Source organism: Oncorhynchus mykiss, chromosome 9 (assembly GCF_013265735.2).
Source record: "Oncorhynchus mykiss isolate Arlee chromosome 9, USDA_OmykA_1.1, whole genome shotgun sequence".
NCBI lineage: Eukaryota > Metazoa > Chordata > Actinopteri > Salmoniformes > Salmonidae > Oncorhynchus > Oncorhynchus mykiss.
In genome coordinates, this window is record NC_048573.1 from 33029301 (window position 1) to 33049440 (window position 20140).

Below are 20140 nucleotides of genomic sequence, written 5' to 3' on the forward strand. Positions count from 1 at the left end.
TAATCATACACCTAAACCGTGAAAGTGAATTATCACTTTCCACCAAAATGACGGTCAAATTATGAGTCGATGTCTCAATGTTGCTACTGAGCTGCACATAGCATTGGTGGTATAGTGGTGAGCATAGGTTGACCCGGGTTCGATTCCCGGCCAATGCAGAGCCTGAGGAATTCATTTGTTTTAGGGGCTGGATGTCATTTCAAGTGTATTACATTTGAATCATTATCCTTGTACTTGGAAGTCAGAATTGCTCCTACATTCTGCAGGTTATCTAAAATAATAAATGTTGTGCGACGTTGAACCAACAAGTGCATATCAAAATAGATTTGCAGTCCTATCGCCAAAACCATTCAGCCACCTTGTCCTGCGCCCAAGAGGTGATAGTCGGCGTTCCGACAAGATCTGCCTGTCTGAGATTGTTCAAGGATCTGCAAAAGGGCTCATCCGGGATTTGAACCCGGGACCTCTCGCACCCTAAGCGAGAATCATACCCCTAGACCAACAAGCCTTATACCAAAAGTTATTTTTTTGCTTTCTGCAGCAATGACAGTGAAGATATCGATTGACGTGTCCATGGTGCTTGGAACGATTGAACATCATGTGAGTGTTTTGTGCTTTACTTGTGAGCATAACAGTCTTCCAAAATCTTGACCATGTTTCAGTTCAAATCTTCTGTAGTTCATCTGCTGTGTCTTTCACATTCTGTCTTGTTCAGTCGCGACAGCAAAATGATGACGAGTTTTTACAAATTAATAAAGTGCAAAATGAGATCAATTCATTTTTTTAAAAACAAATGAAAAAATAAGACTTCCAAAAGAATGGAACTCATTTATTTTGAGTCAAATGACGCAAAGGTACGTGAATCAAAGTCAATTAATTTTGAAAATACCCATTCAAATAGATCCGTTTTCAACTAGAGAGATTAAGACTCGGCGTATCCGTCTCAATCCTCCACAACTGCTTATGTTAACCCTCCATATCTGCAGTGAAAGATGGTGGACCTAGATCGGTTTTTGTCAAACCATGAGACAATACCTATAATCGGTCTTCTCACAAAAACATCTCTAGCTTCCGAACCGTTGACCTACAAATTCATATGACCACTCTCTGGAATGAGGACCCTCACGAACACGGTGGTATTCTCAATTTTTCTCTACATCCCCCACAAGTGTCAGGAGACTCGTCTGAAGTCACAAGCGTCTATGTGCCAAGTTCTGTTTGTAGAATCCAAAATCTTGGGCTACAAACTAATGTGACCCCACTTGTCGCAATGTTCTCCGTTTTGCCCTACGTTCCCAACAAGTGTCACGGGACTAATCTGAAGGTAACCTGTAGTGATTAATATGATAGATTTTTTAACCAGGGACCTCTCGCAACCTAAGCCATAATCATACACCTAAACCGTGAAAGTGAATTATCACTTTCCACCAAAATGACGGTCAAATTATGAGTCGATGTCTCAATGTTGCTACTGAGCTGCACATAGCATTGGTGGTATAGTGGTGAGCATAGGTTGACCCGGGTTCGATTCCGGCCAATGCAGAGCCTGAGGAATTCATTTGTTTTAGGGGCTGGATGTCATTTCAAGTGTATTACATTTGAATCATTATCCTTGTACTTGGAAGTCAGAATTGCTCCTACATTCTGCAGGTTATCTAAAATAATAAATGTTGTGCGACGTTGAACCAACAAGTGCATATCAAAATAGATTTGCAGTCCTATCGCCAAAACCATTCAGCCACCTTGTCCTGCGCCCAAGAGGTGATAGTCGGCGTTCCGACAAGATCTGCCTGTCTGAGATTGTTCAAGGATCTGCAAAAGGGCTCATCCGGGATTTGAACCCGGGACCTCTCGCACCCTAAGCGAGAATCATACCCCTAGACCAACAAGCCTTATACCAAAAGTTATTTTTTTGCTTTCTGCAGCAATGACAGTGAAGATATCGATTGACGTGTCCATGGTGCTTGGAACGATTGAACATCATGTGAGTGTTTTGTGCTTTACTTGTGAGCATAACAGTCTTCCAAAAATCTTGACCATGTTTCAGTTCAAATCTTCTGTAGTTCATCTGCTGTGTCTTTCACATTCTGTCTTGTTCAGTCGCGACAGCAAAATGATGACGAGTTTTTACAAATTAATAAAGTGCAAAATGAGATCAATTCATTTTTTTAAAAACAAATGAAAAAATAAGACTTCCAAAAGAATGGAACTCATTTATTTTGAGTCAAATGACGCAAAGGTACGTGAATCAAAGTCAATTAATTTTGAAAATACCCATTCAAATAGATCCGTTTTCAACTAGAGAGATTAAGACTCGGCGTATCCGTCTCAATCCTCCACAACTGCTTATGTTAACCCTCCATATCTGCAGTGAAAGATGGTGGACCTAGATCGGTTTTTGTCAAACCATGAGACAATACCTATAATCGGTCTTCTCACAAAAACATCTCTAGCTTCCGAACCGTTGACCTACAAATTCATATGACCACTCTCTGGAATGAGGAGACCCTCACGAACACGGTGGTATTCTCAATTTTTCTCTACATCCCCCACAAGTGTCAGGAGACTCGTCTGAAGTCACAAGCGTCTATGTGCCAAGTTCTGTTTGTAGAATCCAAAATCTTGGGCTACAAACTAATGTGACCCCACTTGTCGCAATGTTCTCCGTTTTGCCCTACGTTCCCAACAAGTGTCACGGGACTAATCTGAAGGTAACCTGTAGTGATTAAAATGATAGATTTTTTAACCAGGGACCTCTCGCAACCTAAGCCATAATCATACACCTAAACCGTGAAAGTGAATTATCACTTTCCACCAAAATGACGGTCAAATTATGAGTCGATGTCTCAATGTTGCTACTGAGCTGCACATAGCATTGGTGGTATAGTGGTGAGCATAGGTTGACCCGGGTTCGATTCCCGGCCAATGCAGAGCCTGAGGAATTCATTTGTTTTAGGGGCTGGATGTCATTTCAAGTGTATTACATTTGAATCATTATCCTTGTACTTGGAAGTCAGAATTGCTCCTACATTCTGCAGGTTATCTAAAATAATAAATGTTGTGCGACGTTGAACCAACAAGTGCATATCAAAATAGATTTGCAGTCCTATCGCCAAAACCATTCAGCCACCTTGTCCTGCGCCCAAGAGGTGATAGTCGGCATTCCGACAAGATCTGCCTGTCTGAGATTGTTCAAGGATCTGCAAAAGGGCTCATCCGGGATTTGAACCCGGGACCTCTCGCACCCTAAGCGAGAATCATACCCCTAGACCAACGAGCCTTATGCAAAAGTTATTTTTTTGCTTTCTGCAGCAATGACAGTGAAGATATCGATTGACGTGTCCATGGTGCTTGGAACATTTGAACATCATGTGAGTGTTTTGTGCTTTACTTGTGAGCATAACAGTCTTCCAAAATCTTGACCATGCTTCAGTTCAAATCTTCTGTAGTTCATCTGCTGTGTCTTTCACATTCTGTCTTGTTCAGTCGCGACAGCAAAATGATGACGAGTTTTTACAAATTAATAAAGTGCAAAATGAGATCAATTCATTTTTTTAAAAAACAAATGAAAAAATAAGACTTCCAAAAGAATGGAACTCATTTATTTTGAGTCAAATGACGCAAAGGTACGTGAATCAAAGTCAATTAATTTTGAAAATACCCATTCAAATAGATCCGTTTTCAACTAGAGAGATTAAGACTCGGCGTATCCGTCTCAATCCTCCACAACTGCTTATGTTAACCCTCCATATCTGCAGTGAAAGATGGTGGACCTAGATCGGTTTTTGTCAAACCATGAGACAATACCTATAATCGGTCTTCTCACAAAAACATCTCTAGCTTCCGAACCGTTTGACCTACAAATTCATATGACCACTCTCTGGAATGAGACCCTCACGAACACGGTGGTATTCTCAATTTTTCTCTACATCCCCCACAAGTGTCAGGAGACTCGTCTGAAGTCACAAGCGTCTATGTGCCAAGTTCTGTTTGTAGAATCCAAAATCTTGGGCTACAAACTAATGTGACCCCACTTGTCGCAATGTTCTCCGTTTTGCCCTACGTTCCCAACAAGTGTCACGGGACTAATCTGAAGGTAACCTGTAGTGATTAAAACGATAGATTTTTTAACCAGGGACCTCTCGCAACCTAAGCCATAATCATACACCTAAACCGTGAAAGTGAATTATCACTTTCCACCAAAATGACGGTCAAATTATGAGTCGATGTCTCAATGTTGCTACTGAGCTGCACATAGCATTGGTGGTATAGTGGTGAGCATAGGTTGACCCGGGTTCGATTCCCGGCCAATGCAGAGCCTGAGGAATTCATTTGTTTTAGGGGCTGGATGTCATTTCAAGTGTATTACATTTGAATCATTATCCTTGTACTTGGAAGTCAGAATTGCTCCTACATTCTGCAGGTTATCTAAAATAATAAATGTTGTGCGACGTTGAACCAACAAGTGCATATCAAAATAGATTTGCAGTCCTATCGCCAAAACCATTCAGCCACCTTGTCCTGCGCCCAAGAGGTGATAGTCGGCATTCCGACAAGATCTGCCTGTCTGAGATTGTTCAAGGATCTGCAAAAGGGCTCATCCGGGATTTGAACCCGGGACCTCTCGCACCCTAAGCGAGAATCATACCCCTAGACCAACGAGCCTTATGCAAAAAGTTATTTTTTTGCTTTCTGCAGCAATGACAGTGAAGATATCGATTGACGTGTCCATGGTGCTTGGAACATTTGAACATCATGTGAGTGTTTTGTGCTTTACTTGTGAGCATAACAGTCTTCCAAAATCTTGACCATGCTTCAGTTCAAATCTTCTGTAGTTCATCTGCTGTGTCTTTCACATTCTGTCTTGTTCAGTCGCGACAGCAAAATGATGACGAGTTTTTACAAATTAATAAAGTGCAAATGAGATCAATTCATTTTTTTAAAAACAAATGAAAAAATAAGACTTCCAAAAGAATGGAACTCATTTATTTTGAGTCAAATGACGCAAAGGTACGTGAATCAAAGTCAATTAATTTTGAAAATACCCATTCAAATAGATCCGTTTTCAACTAGAGAGATTAAGACTCGGCGTATCCGTCTCAATCCTCCACAACTGCTTATGTTAACCCTCCATATCTGCAGTGAAAGATGGTGGACCTAGATCGGTTTTTGTCAAACCATGAGACAATACCTATAATCGGTCTTCTCACAAAAACATCTCTAGCTTCCGAACCGTTTGACCTACAAATTCATATGACCACTCTCTGGAATGAGGAGACCCTCACGAACACGGTGGTATTCTCAATTTTTCTCTACATCCCCCACAAGTGTCAGGAGACTCGTCTGAAGTCACAAGCGTCTATGTGCCAAGTTCTGTTTGTAGAATCCAAAATCTTGGGCTACAAACTAATGTGACCCCACTTGTCGCAATGTTCTCCGTTTTGCCCTACGTTCCCAACAAGTGTCACGGGACTAATCTGAAGGTAACCTGTAGTGATTAAAACGATAGATTTTTTAACCAGGGACCTCTCGCAACCTAAGCCATAATCATACACCTAAACCGTGAAAGTGAATTATCACTTTCCACCAAAATGACGGTCAAATTATGAGTCGATGTCTCAATGTTGCTACTGAGCTGCACATAGCATTGGTGGTATAGTGGTGAGCATAGCTGCCTTCCAAGCAGTTGACCCGGGTTCGATTCCCAGCCAATGCAGAGCCTGAGGAATTAATTTGTTTTAGGGGCTGGATGTCATTTCAAGTGTATTACATTTGAATCATTATCCTTGTACTTGGAAGTCAGAATTGCTCCTACATTCTGCAAGTTATCTAAAATAATAAATGTTGTGCGACGTTTGAACCAACAAGTGCATATCAAAATAGATTTGCAGTCCCATCGCCAAAACCATTCAGCCACCTTGTCCTGCGCCCAAGAGGTGATAATCGGCGTTCCGACCAGTGGCCCAAGATCTGCCTGTCTGAGATTGTTCAAGGATCTGCAAAAGGGCTCATCCGGGATTTGAACCAGGGACCTCTCGCAACCTAAGCCATAATCATACACCTAAACCGTGAAAGTGAATTATCACTTTCCACCAAAATGACGGTCAAATTATGAGTCGATGCCTCAATGTTGCTACTGAGCTGCACATAGCATTGGTGGTATAGTGGTGAGCATAGCTGCCTTCCAAGCAGTTGACCCGGGTTCGATTCCCGGCCAATGCAGAGCCAGAGGAATTCATTTGTTTTAGGGGCTGGATGTCATTTCAAGTGTATTACATTTGAATCATTATCGTTGTACTTGGAAGTTAGAATTGCTCCTACATTCTGCAGGTTATCTAAAATAATAAATGTTGTGCGACGTTGAACCAACAAGTCTATATCAAAATAGATTTGCAGTCCCATCGCCAAAACCATTCAGCCAGCTTGTCCTGCGCCCAAGAGGTGATAATCGGCGTTCCGACCAGTGGCCCAAGATCTGCCTGTCTGAGATTGCTCAAGGATCTGCAAAAGTGCTCATCCGGGATTTGAACCCGGGACCTCTCGCACCCTAAGCGAGAATCATACCCCTAGACCAACGAGCCTTATGCCAAAAGTTATTTTTTGCTTTCTGCAGCAATGACAGTGAAGATATCGATTGACGTGTCCATGGTGCTTGGAACGATTGAACATCATGTGAGTGTTTTGTGCTTTACTTGTGAGCATAACAGTCTTCCAAAATCTTGACCATGATTCAGTTCAAATCTTCTGTAGTTCATCTGCTGTGTCTTTCACATTCTGTCTTCTTCAGTCGCGACAGCATAATGATGACGAGTTTTTACAAATTAATAAAGTGCAAAATGAGATCAATTCATTTTTTAAAGAGCAAATGAAAAAATAAGACTTCCAAAAGAATGGAACTCATTTATTTTGAGTCAAATGACGCAAAGGTACGTGAATCAAAGTCAATTAATGTTGAAAATACCCATTCAAATAGATCCGTTTTCAACTAGAGAGATTAAGACTCGGCGTATCCGTCTCAATCCTCCACAACTGCTTATGATACCCCTCCATATCTGCAGTGTAAGATGGTGGACCTAGATCGGTTTTTGTCAAACCATGAGACAATACCTATAATCGGTGTTCTCACAAAAACATCTCTAGCTTCCGAACCGTTTGACCTACAAATTCATATGACCACTCTCTGGAATGAGGAGACCCTCACGAACACGGTGGTATTCTCAATTTTTCTCTACATCCCCCACAAGTGTCAGGAGACTCGTCTGAAGTCACAACCGTCTATGTGCCAAGTTCTGTTTGTAGAATCCAAAATCTTGGGCTACAAACTAATGTGACCCCACTTGTCGCAATGTTCTCCGTTTTGCCCTACGTTCCCAACAAGTGTCACGGGACTAATCTGAAGGTAACCTGTAGTGGCTCTGCATTGGCCGGGAATCGAACCCGGGTCAACTGCTTGGAAGGCAGCTATGCTCACCACTATACCACCAATGCTATGTGCAGCTCAGTAGCAACATTGAGGCATCGACTCATAATTTGACCGTCATTTTGGTGGAAAGTGATAATTCACTTTCACGGTTTAGGTGTATGATTATGGCTTAGGTTGCGAGAGGTCCCTGGTTCAAATCCCGGATGAGCCCTTTTGCAGATCCTTGAACAATCTCAGACAGGCAGATCTTGGGCCACTGGTCGGAACGCCGATTATCACCTCTTGGGCGCAGGACAAGGTGGCTGAATGGTTTTGGCGATAGGACTGCAAATCTATTTTTATATGCACTTGTTGGTTCAACGTCGCACAACATTTATTATTTTAGATAACCTGCAGAATGTAATTTTTCTCTACATCCCCCACAAGTGTCAGGAGACTCGTCTGAAGTCACAACCGTCTATGTGCCAAGTTCTGTTTGTAGAATCCAAAATCTTGGGCTACAAACTAATGTGACCCCACTTGTCGCAATGTTCTCCGTTTTGCCCTACGTTCCCAACAAGTGTCACGGGCGTTCCGACCAGTGGCCCAAGATCTGCCTGTCTGAGATTGCTCAAGGATCTGCAAAAGGGCTCATCTGGGATTTGAACCCGGGACCTCTCGCACCCTAAGCGAGAATCATACCCCTAGACCAACGTGCCTTATGCCAAAAGTTATTTTTTTGCTTTCTGCAGCAATGACAGTGAAGATATCGATTGACGTGTCCATGGTGCTTGGAACGATTGAACATCATGTGAGTGTTTTGTGCTTTACTTGTGAGCATAACAGTCTTCCAAAATCTTGACCATGATTCAGTTAAAATCTTCTGTAGTTCATCTGCTGTGTCTTTCACATTCTGTCTTCTTCAGTCGCGACAGCATAATGATGACGAGTTTTTACAAATTAATAAAGTGCAAAATGAGATCAATTCATTTTTTAAAGAGCAAATGAAAAAATAAGACTTCCAAAAGAATGGAACTCATTTATTTTGAGTCAAATGACGCAAAGGTACGTGAATCAAAGTCAATTAATGTTGAAAATACCCATTCAAATAGATCCGTTTTCAACTAGAGAGATTAAGACTCGGCGTATCCGTCTCAATCCTCCACAACTGCTTATGTTACCCCTCCATATCTGCAGTGAAAGATGGTGGACCTAGATCGGTTTTTGTCAAACCATGAGACAATACCTATAATCGGTCTTCTCACAAAAACATCTCTAGCTTCCGAACCGTTTGACCTACAAATTCATATGACCACGATCTGGAATGAGGAGACCCTCACGAACATGGTGGTATTCTCAATTTTTCTCTACATCCCCCACAAGTGTCAGGAGACTCGTCTGAAGTCACAAGCGTCTATGTGCCAAGTTCTGTTTGTAGAATCCAAAATCTTGGGCTACAAACTAATGTGACCCCACTTGTCGCAATGTTCTCCGTTTTGCCCTACGTTCCCAACAAGTGTCACGGGACTAATCTGAAGGTAACCTGTAGTGATTAAAACGATAGATTTTTTAACCAGGGACCTCTCGCAACCTAAGCCATAATCATACACCTAAACCGTGAAAGTGAATTATCACTTTCCACCAAATGACGGTCAAATTATGAGTCGATGTCTCAATGTTGCTACTGAGCTGCACATAGCATTGGTGGTATAGTGGTGAGCATAGGTTGACCCGGGTTCGATTCCCGGCCAATGCAGAGCCTGAGGAATTCATTTGTTTTAGGGGCTGGATGTCATTTCAAGTGTATTACATTTGAATCATTATCCTTGTACTTGGAAGTCAGAATTGCTCCTACATTCTGCAGGTTATCTAAAATAATAAATGTTGTGCGACGTTGAACCAACAAGTGTATATCAAAATAGATTTGCAGTCCCATCGCCAAAACCATTCAGCCAGCTTGTCCTGCGCCCAAGAGGTGATAATCGGCGTTCCGACCAGTGGCCCAAGATCTGCCTGTCTGAGATTGCTCAAGGATCTGCAAAAGGGCTCATCCGGGATTTGAACCCGGGACCTCTCGCACCCTAAGCGAGAATCATACCCCTAGACCAACGAGCCTTATGCCAAAAGTTATTTTTTTGCTTTCTGCAGCAATGACAGTGAAGATATCGATTGACGTGTCCATGGTGCTTGGAACGATTGAACATCATGTGAGTGTTTTGTGCTTTACTTGTGAGCATAACAGTCTTCCAAAATCTTGACCATGATTCAGTTCAAATCTTCTGTAGTTCATCTGCTGTGTCTTTCACATTCTGTCTTCTTCAGTCGCGACAGCATAATGATGACGAGTTTTTACAAATTAATAAAGTGCAAAATGAGATCAATTCATTTTTTAAAGAGCAAATGAAAAAATAAGACTTCCAAAAGAATGGAACTCATTTATTTTGAGTCAAATGACGCAAAGGTACGTGAATCAAAGTCAATTAATGTTGAAAATACCCATTCAAATAGATCCGTTTTCAACTAGAGAGATTAAGACTCGGCGTATCCGTCTCAATCCTCCACAACTGCTTATGTTACCCCTCCATATCTGCAGTGAAAGATGGTGGACCTAGATCGGTTTTTGTCAAACCATGAGACAATACCTATAATCGGTCTTCTCACAAAAACATCTCTAGCTTCCGAACCGTTTGACCTACAAATTCGTATGACCACTCTCTGGAATGAGGAGACCCTCACGAACACGGTGGTATTCTCAATTTTTCTCTACATCCCCCACAAGTGTCAGGAGACTCGTCTGAAGTCACAAGCGTCTATGTGCCAAGTTCTGTTTGTAGAATCCAAAATCTTGGGCTACAAACTAATGTGACCCCACTTGTCGCAATGTTCTCCGTTTTGCCCTACGTTCCCAACAAGTGTCACGGGACTAATCTGAAGGTAACCTGTAGTGATTAAAACGATAGATTTTTTAACCAGGGACCTCTCGCAACCTAAGCCATAATCATACACCTAAACCGTGAAAGTGAATTATCACTTTCCACCAAAATGACGGTCAAATTATGAGTCGATGTCTCAATGTTGCTACTGAGCTGCACATAGCATTGGTGGTATAGTGGTGAGCATAGGTTGACCCGGGTTCGATTCCCGGCCAATGCAGAGCCTGAGGAATTCATTTGTTTTAGGGGCTGGATGTCATTTCAAGTGTATTACATTTGAATCATTATCGTTGTACTTGGAAGTCAGAATTGCTCCTACATTCTGCAGGTTATCTAAAATAATAAATGTTGTGCGACGTTGAACCAACAAGTGTATATCAAAATAGATTTGCAGTCCCATCGCCAAAACCATTCAGCCAGCTTGTCCTGCGCCCAAGAGGTGATAATCGGCGTTCCGACCAGTGGCCCAAGATCTGCCTGTCTGAGATTGCTCAAGGATCTGCAAAAGAGCTCATCCGGGATTTGAACCCGGGACCTCTCGCACCCTAAGCGAGAATCATACCCCTAGACCAACGAGCCTTATGCCAAAAGTTATTTTTTTGCTTTCTGCAGCAATGACAGTGAAGATATCGATTGACGTGTCCATGGTGCTTGGAACGATTGAACATCATGTGAGTGTTTTGTGCTTTACTTGTGAGCATAACAGTCTTCCAAAATCTTGACCATGATTCAGTTCAAATCTTCTGTAGTTCATCTGCTGTGTCTTTCACATTCTGTCTTCTTCAGTCGCGACAGCATAATGATGACGAGTTTTTACAAATTAATAAAGTGCAAAATGAGATCAATTCATTTTTTAAAGAGCAAATGAAAAAATAAGACTTCCAAAAGAATGGAACTCATTTATTTTGAGTCAAATGACGCAAAGGTACGTGAATCAAAGTCAATTAATGTTGAAAATACCCATTCAAATAGATCCGTTTTCAACTAGAGAGATTAAGACTCGGCGTATCCGTCTCAATCCTCCACAACTGCTTATGTTACCCCTCCATATCTGCAGTGAAAGATGGTGGACCTAGATCGGTTTTTGTCAAACCATGAGACAATACCTATAATCGGTCTTCTCACAAAAACATCTCTAGCTTCCGAACCGTTTGACCTACAAATTCGTATGACCACTCTCTGGAATGAGGAGACCCTCACGAACACGGTGGTATTCTCAATTTTTCTCTACATCCCCCACAAGTGTCAGGAGACTCGTCTGAAGTCACAACCGTCTATGTGCCAAGTTCTGTTTGTAGAATCCAAAATCTTGGGCTACAAACTAATGTGACCCCACTTGTCGCAATGTTCTCCGTTTTGCCCTACGTTCCCAACAAGTGTCACGGGACTAATCTGAAGGTAACCTGTAGTGATTAAAACGATAGATTTTTTAACCAGGGACCTCTCGCAACCTAAGCCATAATCATACACCTAAACCGTGAAAGTGAATTATCACTTTCCACCAAAATGACGTTCAAATTATGAGTCGATGTCTCAATGTTGCTACTGAGCTGCACATAGCATTGGTGGTATAGTGGTGAGCATAGGTTGACCCGGGTTCGATTCCCGGCCAATGCAGAGCCTGAGGAATTCATTTGTTTTAGGGGCTGGATGTCATTTCAAGTGTATTACATTTGAATCATTATCCTTGTACTTGGAAGTCAGAATTGCTCCTACATTCTGCAGGTTATCTAAAATAATAAATGTTGTGCGACGTTGAACCAACAAGTGTATATCAAAATAGATTTGCAGTCCCATCGCCAAAACCATTCAGCCAGCTTGTCCTGCGCCCAAGAGGTGATAATCGGCGTTCCGACCAGTGGCCCAAGATCTGCCTGTCTGAGATTGCTCAAGGATCTGCAAAAGGGCTCATCCAGGATTTGAACCCGGGACCTCTCGCACCCTAAGCGAGAATCATACCCCTAGACCAACGAGCCTTATGCCAAAAGTAATTTTTTTGCTTTCTGCAGCAATGACAGTGAAGATATCGATTGACGTGTCCATGGTGCTTGGAACGATTGAACATCATGTGAGTGTTTTGTGCTTTACTTGTGAGCATAACAGTCTTCCAAAATCTTGACCATGATTCAGTTCAAATCTTCTGTAGTTCATCTGCTGTGTCTTTCACATTCTGTCTTCTTCAGTCGCGACAGCATAATGATGACGAGTTTTTACAAATTAATAAAGTGCAAAATGAGATCAATTCATTTTTTAAAGAGCAAATGAAAAAATAAGACTTCCAAAAGAATGGAACTCATTTATTTTGAGTCAAATGACGCAAAGGTACGTGAATCAAAGTCAATTAATGTTGAAAATACCCATTCAAATAGATCCGTTTTCAACTAGAGAGATTAAGACTCGGCGTATCCGTCTCAATCCTCCACAACTGCTTATGTTACCCCTCCATATCTGCAGTGAAAGATGGTGGACCTAGATCGGTTTTTGTCAAACCATGAGACAATACCTATAATCGGTCTTCTCACAAAAACATCTCTAGCTTCCGAACCGTTTGACCTACAAATTCGTATGACCACTCTCTGGAATGAGGAGACCCTCACGAACACGGTGGTATTCTCAATTTTTCTCTACATCCCCCACAAGTGTCAGGAGACTCGTCTGAAGTCACAACCGTCTATGTGCCAAGTTCTGTTTGTAGAATCCAAAATCTTGGGCTACAAACTAATGTGACCCCACTTGTCGCAATGTTCTCCGTTTTGCCCTACGTTCCCAACAAGTGTCACGGGACTAATCTGAAGGTAACCTGTAGTGATTAAAACGATAGATTTTTTAACCAGGGACCTCTCGCAACCTAAGCCATAATCATACACCTAAACCGTGAAAGTGAATTATCACTTTCCACCAAAATGACGTTCAAATTATGAGTCGATGTCTCAATGTTGCTACTGAGCTGCACATAGCATTGGTGGTATAGTGGTGAGCATAGCTGCCTTCCAAGCAGTTGACCCGGGTTCGATTCCCGGCCAATGCAGAGCCAGAGGAATTCATTTGTTTTAGGGGCTGGATGTCATTTCAAGTGTATTACATTTGAATCATTATCGTTGTACTTGGAAGTCAGAATTGCTCCTACATTCTGCAGGTTATCTAAAATAATAAATGTTGTGCGACGTTGAACCAACAAGTGTATATCAAAATAGATTTGCAGTCCCATCGCCAAAACCATTCAGCCAGCTTGTCCTGCGCCCAAGAGGTGATAATCGGCGTTCCGACCAGTGGCCCAAGATCTGCCTGTCTGAGATTGCTCAAGGATCTGCAAAAGGGCTCATCCGGGATTTGAACCCGGGACCTCTCGCACCCTAAGCGAGAATCATACCCCTAGACCAACGAGCCTTATGCCAAAAGTTATTTTTTTGCTTTCTGCAGCAATGACAGTGAAGATATCGATTGACGTGTCCATGGTGCTTGGAACGATTGAACATCATGTGAGTGTTTTGTGCTTTACTTGTGAGCATAACAGTCTTCCAAAATCTTGACCATGATTCAGTTCAAATCTTCTGTAGTTCATCTGCTGTGTCTTTCACATTCTGTCTTCTTCAGTCGCGACAGCATAATGATGACGAGTTTTTACAAATTAATAAAGTGCAAAATGAGATCAATTCATTTTTTAAAGAGCAAATGAAAAAATAAGACTTCCAAAAGAATGGAACTCATTTATTTTGAGTCAAATGACGCAAAGGTACGTGAATCAAAGTCAATTAATGTTGAAAATACCCATTCAAATAGATCCGTTTTCAACTAGAGAGATTAAGACTCTGCGTATCCGTCTCAATCCTCCACAACTGCTTATGTTACCCCTCCATATCTGCAGTGAAAGATGGTGGACCTAGATCGGTTTTTGTCAAACCATGAGACAATACCTATAATCGGTCTTCTCACAAAAACATCTCTAGCTTCCGAACCGTTTGACCTACAAATTCGTATGACCACTCTCTGGAATGAGGAGACCCTCACGAACACGGTGGTATTCTCAATTTTTCTCTACATCCCCCACAAGTGTCAGGAGACTCGTCTGAAGTCACAACCGTCTATGTGCCAAGTTCTGTTTGTAGAATCCAAAATCTTGGGCTACAAACTAATGTGACCCCACTTGTCGCAATGTTCTCCGTTTTGCCCTACGTTCCCAACAAGTGTCACGGGACTAATCTGAAGGTAACCTGTAGTGATTAAAACGATAGATTTTTTAACCAGGGACCTCTCGCAACCTAAGCCATAATCATACACCTAAACCGTGAAAGTGAATTATCACTTTCCACCAAAATGACGTTCAAATTATGAGTCGATGTCTCAATGTTGCTACTGAGCTGCACATAGCATTGGTGGTATAGTGGTGAGCATAGCTGCCTTCCAAGCAGTTGACCCGGGTTCGATTCCCGGCCAATGCAGAGCCAGAGGAATTCATTTGTTTTAGGGGCTGGATGTCATTTCAAGTGTATTACATTTGAATCATTATCGTTGTACTTGGAAGTCAGAATTGCTCCTACATTCTGCAGGTTATCTAAAATAATAAATGTTGTGCGACGTTGAACCAACAAGTGTATATCAAAATAGATTTGCAGTCCCATCGCCAAAACCATTCAGCCAGCTTGTCCTGCGCCCAAGAGGTGATAATCGGCGTTCCGACCAGTGGCCCAAGATCTGCCTGTCTGAGATTGCTCAAGGATCTGCAAAAGGGCTCATCCGGGATTTGAACCCGGGACCTCTCGCACCCTAAGCGAGAATCATACCCCTAGACCAACGAGCCTTATGCCAAAAGTTATTTTTTTGCTTTCTGCAGCAATGACAGTGAAGATATCGATTGACGTGTCCATGGTGCTTGGAACGATTGAACATCATGTGAGTGTTTTGTGCTTTACTTGTGAGCATAACAGTCTTCCAAAATCTTGACCATGATTCAGTTCAAATCTTCTGTAGTTCATCTGCTGTGTCTTTCACATTCTGTCTTCTTCAGTCGCGACAGCATAATGATGACGAGTTTTTACAAATTAATAAAGTGCAAAATGAGATCAATTCATTTTTTAAAGAGCAAATGAAAAAATAAGACTTCCAAAAGAATGGAACTCATTTATTTTGAGTCAAATGACGCAAAGGTACGTGAATCAAAGTCAATTAATGTTGAAAATACCCATTCAAATAGATCCGTTTTCAACTAGAGAGATTAAGACTCGGCGTATCCGTCTCAATCCTCCACAACTGCTTATGTTACCCCTCCATATCTGCAGTGAAAGATGGTGGACCTAGATCGGTTTTTGTCAAACCATGAGACAATACCTATAATCGGTCTTCTCACAAAAACATCTCTAGCTTCCGAACCGTTTGACCTACAAATTCGTATGACCACTCTCTGGAATGAGGAGACCCTCACGAACACGGTGGTATTCTCAATTTTTCTCTACATCCCCCACAAGTGTCAGGAGACTCGTCTGAAGTCACAACCGTCTATGTGCCAAGTTCTGTTTGTAGAATCCAAAATCTTGGGCTACAAACTAATGTGACCCCACTTGTCGCAATGTTCTCCGTTTTGCCCTACGTTCCCAACAAGTGTCACGGGACTAATCTGAAGGTAACCTGTAGTGATTAAAACGATAGATTTTTTAACCAGGGACCTCTCGCAACCTAAGCCATAATCATACACCTAAACCGTGAAAGTGAATTATCACTTTCCACCAAAATGACGGTCAAATTATGAGTCGATGTCTCAATGTTGCTACTGAGCTGCACATAGCATTGGTGGTATAGTGGTGAGCATAGGTTGACCCGGGTTCGATTCCCGGCCAATGCAGAGCCTGAGGAATTCATTTGTTTTAGGGGCTGGATGTCATTTCAAGTGTATTACATTTGAATCATTATCCTTGTACTTGGAAGTCAGAATTGCTCCTACATTCTGCAGGTTATCTAAAATAATAAATGTTGTGCGACGTTGAACCAACAAGTGTATATCAAAATAGATTTGCAGTCCCATCGCCAAAACCATTCAGCCAGCTTGTCCTGCGCCCAAGAGGTGATAATCGGCGTTCCGACCAGTGGCCCAAGATCTGCCTGTCTGAGATTGCTCAAGGATCTGCAAAAGGGCTCATCCAGGATTTGAACCCAGGACCTCTCGCACCCTAAGCGAGAATCATACCCCTAGACCAACGAGCCTTATGCCAAAAGTAATTTTTTTGCTTTCTGCAGCAATGACAGTGAAGATATCGATTGACGTGTCCATGGTGCTTGGAACGATTGAACATCATGTGAGTGTTTTGTGCTTTACTTGTGAGCATAACAGTCTTCCAAAATCTTGACCATGATTCAGTTCAAATCTTCTGTAGTTCATCTGCTGTGTCTTTCACATTCTGTCTTCTTCAGTCGCGACAGCATAATGATGACGAGTTTTTACAAATTAATAAAGTGCAAAATGAGATCAATTCATTTTTTAAAGAGCAAATGAAAAAATAAGACTTCCAAAAGAATGGAACTCATTTATTTTGAGTCAAATGACGCAAAGGTACGTGAATCAAAGTCAATTAATGTTGAAAATACCCATTCAAATAGATCCGTTTTCAACTAGAGAGATTAAGACTCGGCGTATCCGTCTCAATCCTCCACAACTGCTTATGTTACCCCTCCATATCTGCAGTGAAAGATGGTGGACCTAGATCGGTTTTTGTCAAACCATGAGACAATACCTATAATCGGTCTTCTCACAAAAACATCTCTAGCTTCCGAACCGTTTGACCTACAAATTCATATGACCACTCTCTGGAATGAGGAGACCCTCACGAACACGGTGGTGTTCTCAATTTTTCTCTACATCCCCCACAAGTGTCAGGAGACTCGTCTGAAGTCACAACCGTCTATGTGCCAAGTTCTGTTTGTAGAATCCAAAATCTTGGGCTACAAACTAATGTGACCCCACTTGTCGCAATGTTCTCCGTTTTGCCCTACGTTCCCAACAAGTGTCACGGGACTAATCTGAAGGTAACCTGTAGTGATTAAAATGCTAGATTTTTTAACCAGGGACCTCTCGCAACCTAAGCCATAATCATACACCTAAACCGTGAAAGTGAATTACCACTTTCCACCAAAATGACGTTCAAATTATGAGTCGATGTCTCAATGTTGCTACTGAGCTGCACATAGCATTGGTGGTATAGTGGTGAGCATAGCTGCCTTCCAAGCAGTTGACCCGGGTTCGATTCCCGGCCAATGCAGAGCCTGAGGAATTCATTTGTTTTAGGGGCTGGATGTAATTTCAAGTGTATTACATTTGAATCATTATCGTTGTACTTGGAAGTCAGAATTGCTCCTACATTCTGCAGGTTATCTAAAATAATAAATGTTGTGCGACGTTGAACCAACAAGTGTATATCAAAATAGATTTGCAGTCCCATCGCCAAAACGAGAATCATACCCCTAGACCAACGAGCCTTATGCCAAAAGTAATTTTTTTGCTTTCTGCAGCAATGACAGTGAAGATATCGATTGACGTGTCCATGGTGCTTGGAACGATTGAACATCATGTGAGTGTTTTGTGCTTTACTTGTGAGCATAACAGTCTTCCAAAATCTTGACCATGATTCAGTTCAAATCTTCTGTAGTTCATCTGCTGTGTCTTTCACATTCTGTCTTCTTCAGTCGCGACAGCATAATGATGACGAGTTTTTACAAATTAATAAAGTGCAAAATGAGATCAATTCATTTTTTAAAGAGCAAATGAAAAAATAAGACTTCCAAAAGAATGGAACTCATTTATTTTGAGTCAAATGACGCAAAGGTACGTGAATCAAAGTCAATTAATGTTGAAAATACCCATTCAAATAGATCCGTTTTCAACTAGAGAGATTAAGACTCGGCGTATCCGTCTCAATCCTCCACAACTGCTTATGTTACCCCTCCATATCTGCAGTGAAAGATGGTGGACCTAGATCGGTTTTTGTCAAACCATGAGACAATACCTATAATCGGTCTTCTCACAAAAACATCTCTAGCTTCCGAACCGTTTGACCTACAAATTCGTATGACCACTCTCTGGAATGAGGAGACCCTCACGAACACGGTGGTATTCTCATTTTTTCTCTACATCCCCCACAAGTGTCAGGAGACTCGTCTGAAGTCACAACCGTCTATGTGCCAAGTTCTGTTTGTAGAATCCAAAATCTTGGGCTACAAACTAATGTGACCCCACTTGTCGCAATGTTCTCCGTTTTGCCCTACGTTCCCAACAAGTGTCACGGGACTAATCTGAAGGTAACCTGTAGTGATTAAAATGCTAGATTTTTTAACCAGGGACCTCTCGCAACCTAAGCCATAATCATACACCTAAACCGTGAAAGTGAATTACCACTTTCCACCAAAATGACGTTCAAATTATGAGTCGATGTCTCAATGTTGCTACTGAGCTGCACATAGCATTGGTGGTATAGTGGTGAGCATAGCTGCCTTCCAAGCAGTTGACCCGGGTTCGATTCCCGGCCAATGCAGAGCCTGAGGAATTCATTTGTTTTAGGGGCTGGATGTAATTTCAAGTGTATTACATTTGAATCATTATCGTTGTACTTGGAAGTCAGAATTGCTCCTACATTCTGCAGGTTATCTAAAATAATAAATGTTGTGCGACGTTGAACCAACAAGTGTATATCAAAATAGATTTGCAGTCCCATCGCCAAAACGAGAATCATACCCCTAGACCAACGAGCCTTATGCCAAAAGTTATTTTTTTGCTTTCTGCAGCAATGACAGTGAAGATATCGATTGACGTGTCCATGGTGCTTGGAACGATTGAACATCATGTGAGTGTTTTGTGCTTTACTTGTGAGCATAACAGTCTTCCAAAATCTTGACCATGATTCAGTTCAAATCTTCTGTAGTTCATCTGCTGTGTCTTTCACATTCTGTCTTCTTCAGTCGCGACAGCATAATGATGACGAGTTTTTACAAATTAATAAAGTGCAAAATGAGATCAATTCATTTTTTAAAGAGCAAATGAAAAAATAAGACTTCCAAAAGAATGGAACTCATTTATTTTGAGTCAAATGACGCAAAGGTACGTGAATCAAAGTAAATTAATGTTGAAAATACCCATTCAAATAGATCCGTTTTCAACTAGAGAGATTAAGACTCGGCGTATCCGTCTCAATCCTCCACAACTGCTTATGTTACCCCTCCATATCTGCAGTGAAAGATGGTGGACCTAGATCGGTTTTTGTCAAACCATGAGACAATACCTATAATCGGTCTTCTCACAAAAACATCTCTAGCTTCCGAACCGTTTGACCTACAAATTCGTATGACCACTCTCTGGAATGAGGAGACCCTCACGAACACGGTGGTATTCTCATTTTTTCTCTACATCCCCCACAAGTGTCAGGAGACTCGTCTGAAGTCACAACCGTCTATGTGCCAAGTTCTGTTTGTAGAATCCAAAATCTTGGGCTACAAACTAATGTGACCCCACTTGTCGCAATGTTCTCCGTTTTGCCCTACGTTCCCAACAAGTGTCACGGGACTAATCTGAAGGTAACCTGTAGTGATTAAAATGATAGATTTTTTAACCAGGGACCTCTCGCAACCTAAGCCATAATCATACACCTAAACCGTGAAAGTGAATTATCACTTTCCACCAAAATGACGGTCAAATTATGAGTCGATGTCTCAATGTTGCTACTGAGCTGCACATAGCATTGGTGGTATAGTGGTGAGCATAGCTGCCTTCCAAGCAGTTGACCCGGGTTCGATTCCCGGCCAATGCAGAGCCAGAGGAATTCATTTG

General features: G+C 41.8%; 18 non-coding genes across 18 annotated transcripts; 7 read left to right on the top strand and 11 right to left on the bottom strand.

Annotated features, from left to right (window-relative positions):
• Positions 1-436: 436 nt before the first annotated feature.
• On the bottom strand, positions 437-508 carry trnap-agg. The gene has a single exon. It is a non-coding gene; the product is annotated as a tRNA-Pro (tRNA).
• A 1312-nt stretch (positions 509-1820) lies between these two features.
• On the bottom strand, positions 1821-1892 carry trnap-agg. The gene has a single exon. It is a non-coding gene; the product is annotated as a tRNA-Pro (tRNA).
• Positions 1893-3208: 1316 nt separating this feature from the next.
• On the bottom strand, positions 3209-3280 carry trnap-agg. Its single transcript has one exon. It is a non-coding gene; the product is annotated as a tRNA-Pro (tRNA).
• A 1313-nt stretch (positions 3281-4593) lies between these two features.
• Positions 4594-4665, bottom strand: trnap-agg. The gene has a single exon. It is a non-coding gene; the product is annotated as a tRNA-Pro (tRNA).
• A 979-nt stretch (positions 4666-5644) lies between these two features.
• Positions 5645-5716, top strand: trnag-ucc. The gene has a single exon. It is a non-coding gene; the product is annotated as a tRNA-Gly (tRNA).
• Positions 5717-6150: 434 nt separating this feature from the next.
• On the top strand, positions 6151-6222 carry trnag-ucc. Its single transcript has one exon. It is a non-coding gene; the product is annotated as a tRNA-Gly (tRNA).
• Positions 6223-6508: 286 nt separating this feature from the next.
• Positions 6509-6581, bottom strand: trnap-agg. Its single transcript has one exon. It is a non-coding gene; the product is annotated as a tRNA-Pro (tRNA).
• Positions 6582-7416: 835 nt separating this feature from the next.
• Positions 7417-7488, bottom strand: trnag-ucc. The gene has a single exon. It is a non-coding gene; the product is annotated as a tRNA-Gly (tRNA).
• A 1957-nt stretch (positions 7489-9445) lies between these two features.
• On the bottom strand, positions 9446-9517 carry trnap-agg. Its single transcript has one exon. It is a non-coding gene; the product is annotated as a tRNA-Pro (tRNA).
• Positions 9518-10842: 1325 nt separating this feature from the next.
• trnap-agg lies at positions 10843-10914 on the bottom strand. The gene has a single exon. It is a non-coding gene; the product is annotated as a tRNA-Pro (tRNA).
• Positions 10915-12239: 1325 nt separating this feature from the next.
• Positions 12240-12311, bottom strand: trnap-agg. Its single transcript has one exon. It is a non-coding gene; the product is annotated as a tRNA-Pro (tRNA).
• A 980-nt stretch (positions 12312-13291) lies between these two features.
• Positions 13292-13363, top strand: trnag-ucc. The gene has a single exon. It is a non-coding gene; the product is annotated as a tRNA-Gly (tRNA).
• A 287-nt stretch (positions 13364-13650) lies between these two features.
• On the bottom strand, positions 13651-13722 carry trnap-agg. Its single transcript has one exon. It is a non-coding gene; the product is annotated as a tRNA-Pro (tRNA).
• A 980-nt stretch (positions 13723-14702) lies between these two features.
• trnag-ucc lies at positions 14703-14774 on the top strand. The gene has a single exon. It is a non-coding gene; the product is annotated as a tRNA-Gly (tRNA).
• Positions 14775-15061: 287 nt separating this feature from the next.
• Positions 15062-15133, bottom strand: trnap-agg. Its single transcript has one exon. It is a non-coding gene; the product is annotated as a tRNA-Pro (tRNA).
• A 2377-nt stretch (positions 15134-17510) lies between these two features.
• Positions 17511-17582, top strand: trnag-ucc. The gene has a single exon. It is a non-coding gene; the product is annotated as a tRNA-Gly (tRNA).
• A 1197-nt stretch (positions 17583-18779) lies between these two features.
• Positions 18780-18851, top strand: trnag-ucc. The gene has a single exon. It is a non-coding gene; the product is annotated as a tRNA-Gly (tRNA).
• A 1197-nt stretch (positions 18852-20048) lies between these two features.
• trnag-ucc lies at positions 20049-20120 on the top strand. The gene has a single exon. It is a non-coding gene; the product is annotated as a tRNA-Gly (tRNA).
• The last annotated feature ends 20 nt before the right edge of the window (positions 20121-20140 follow it).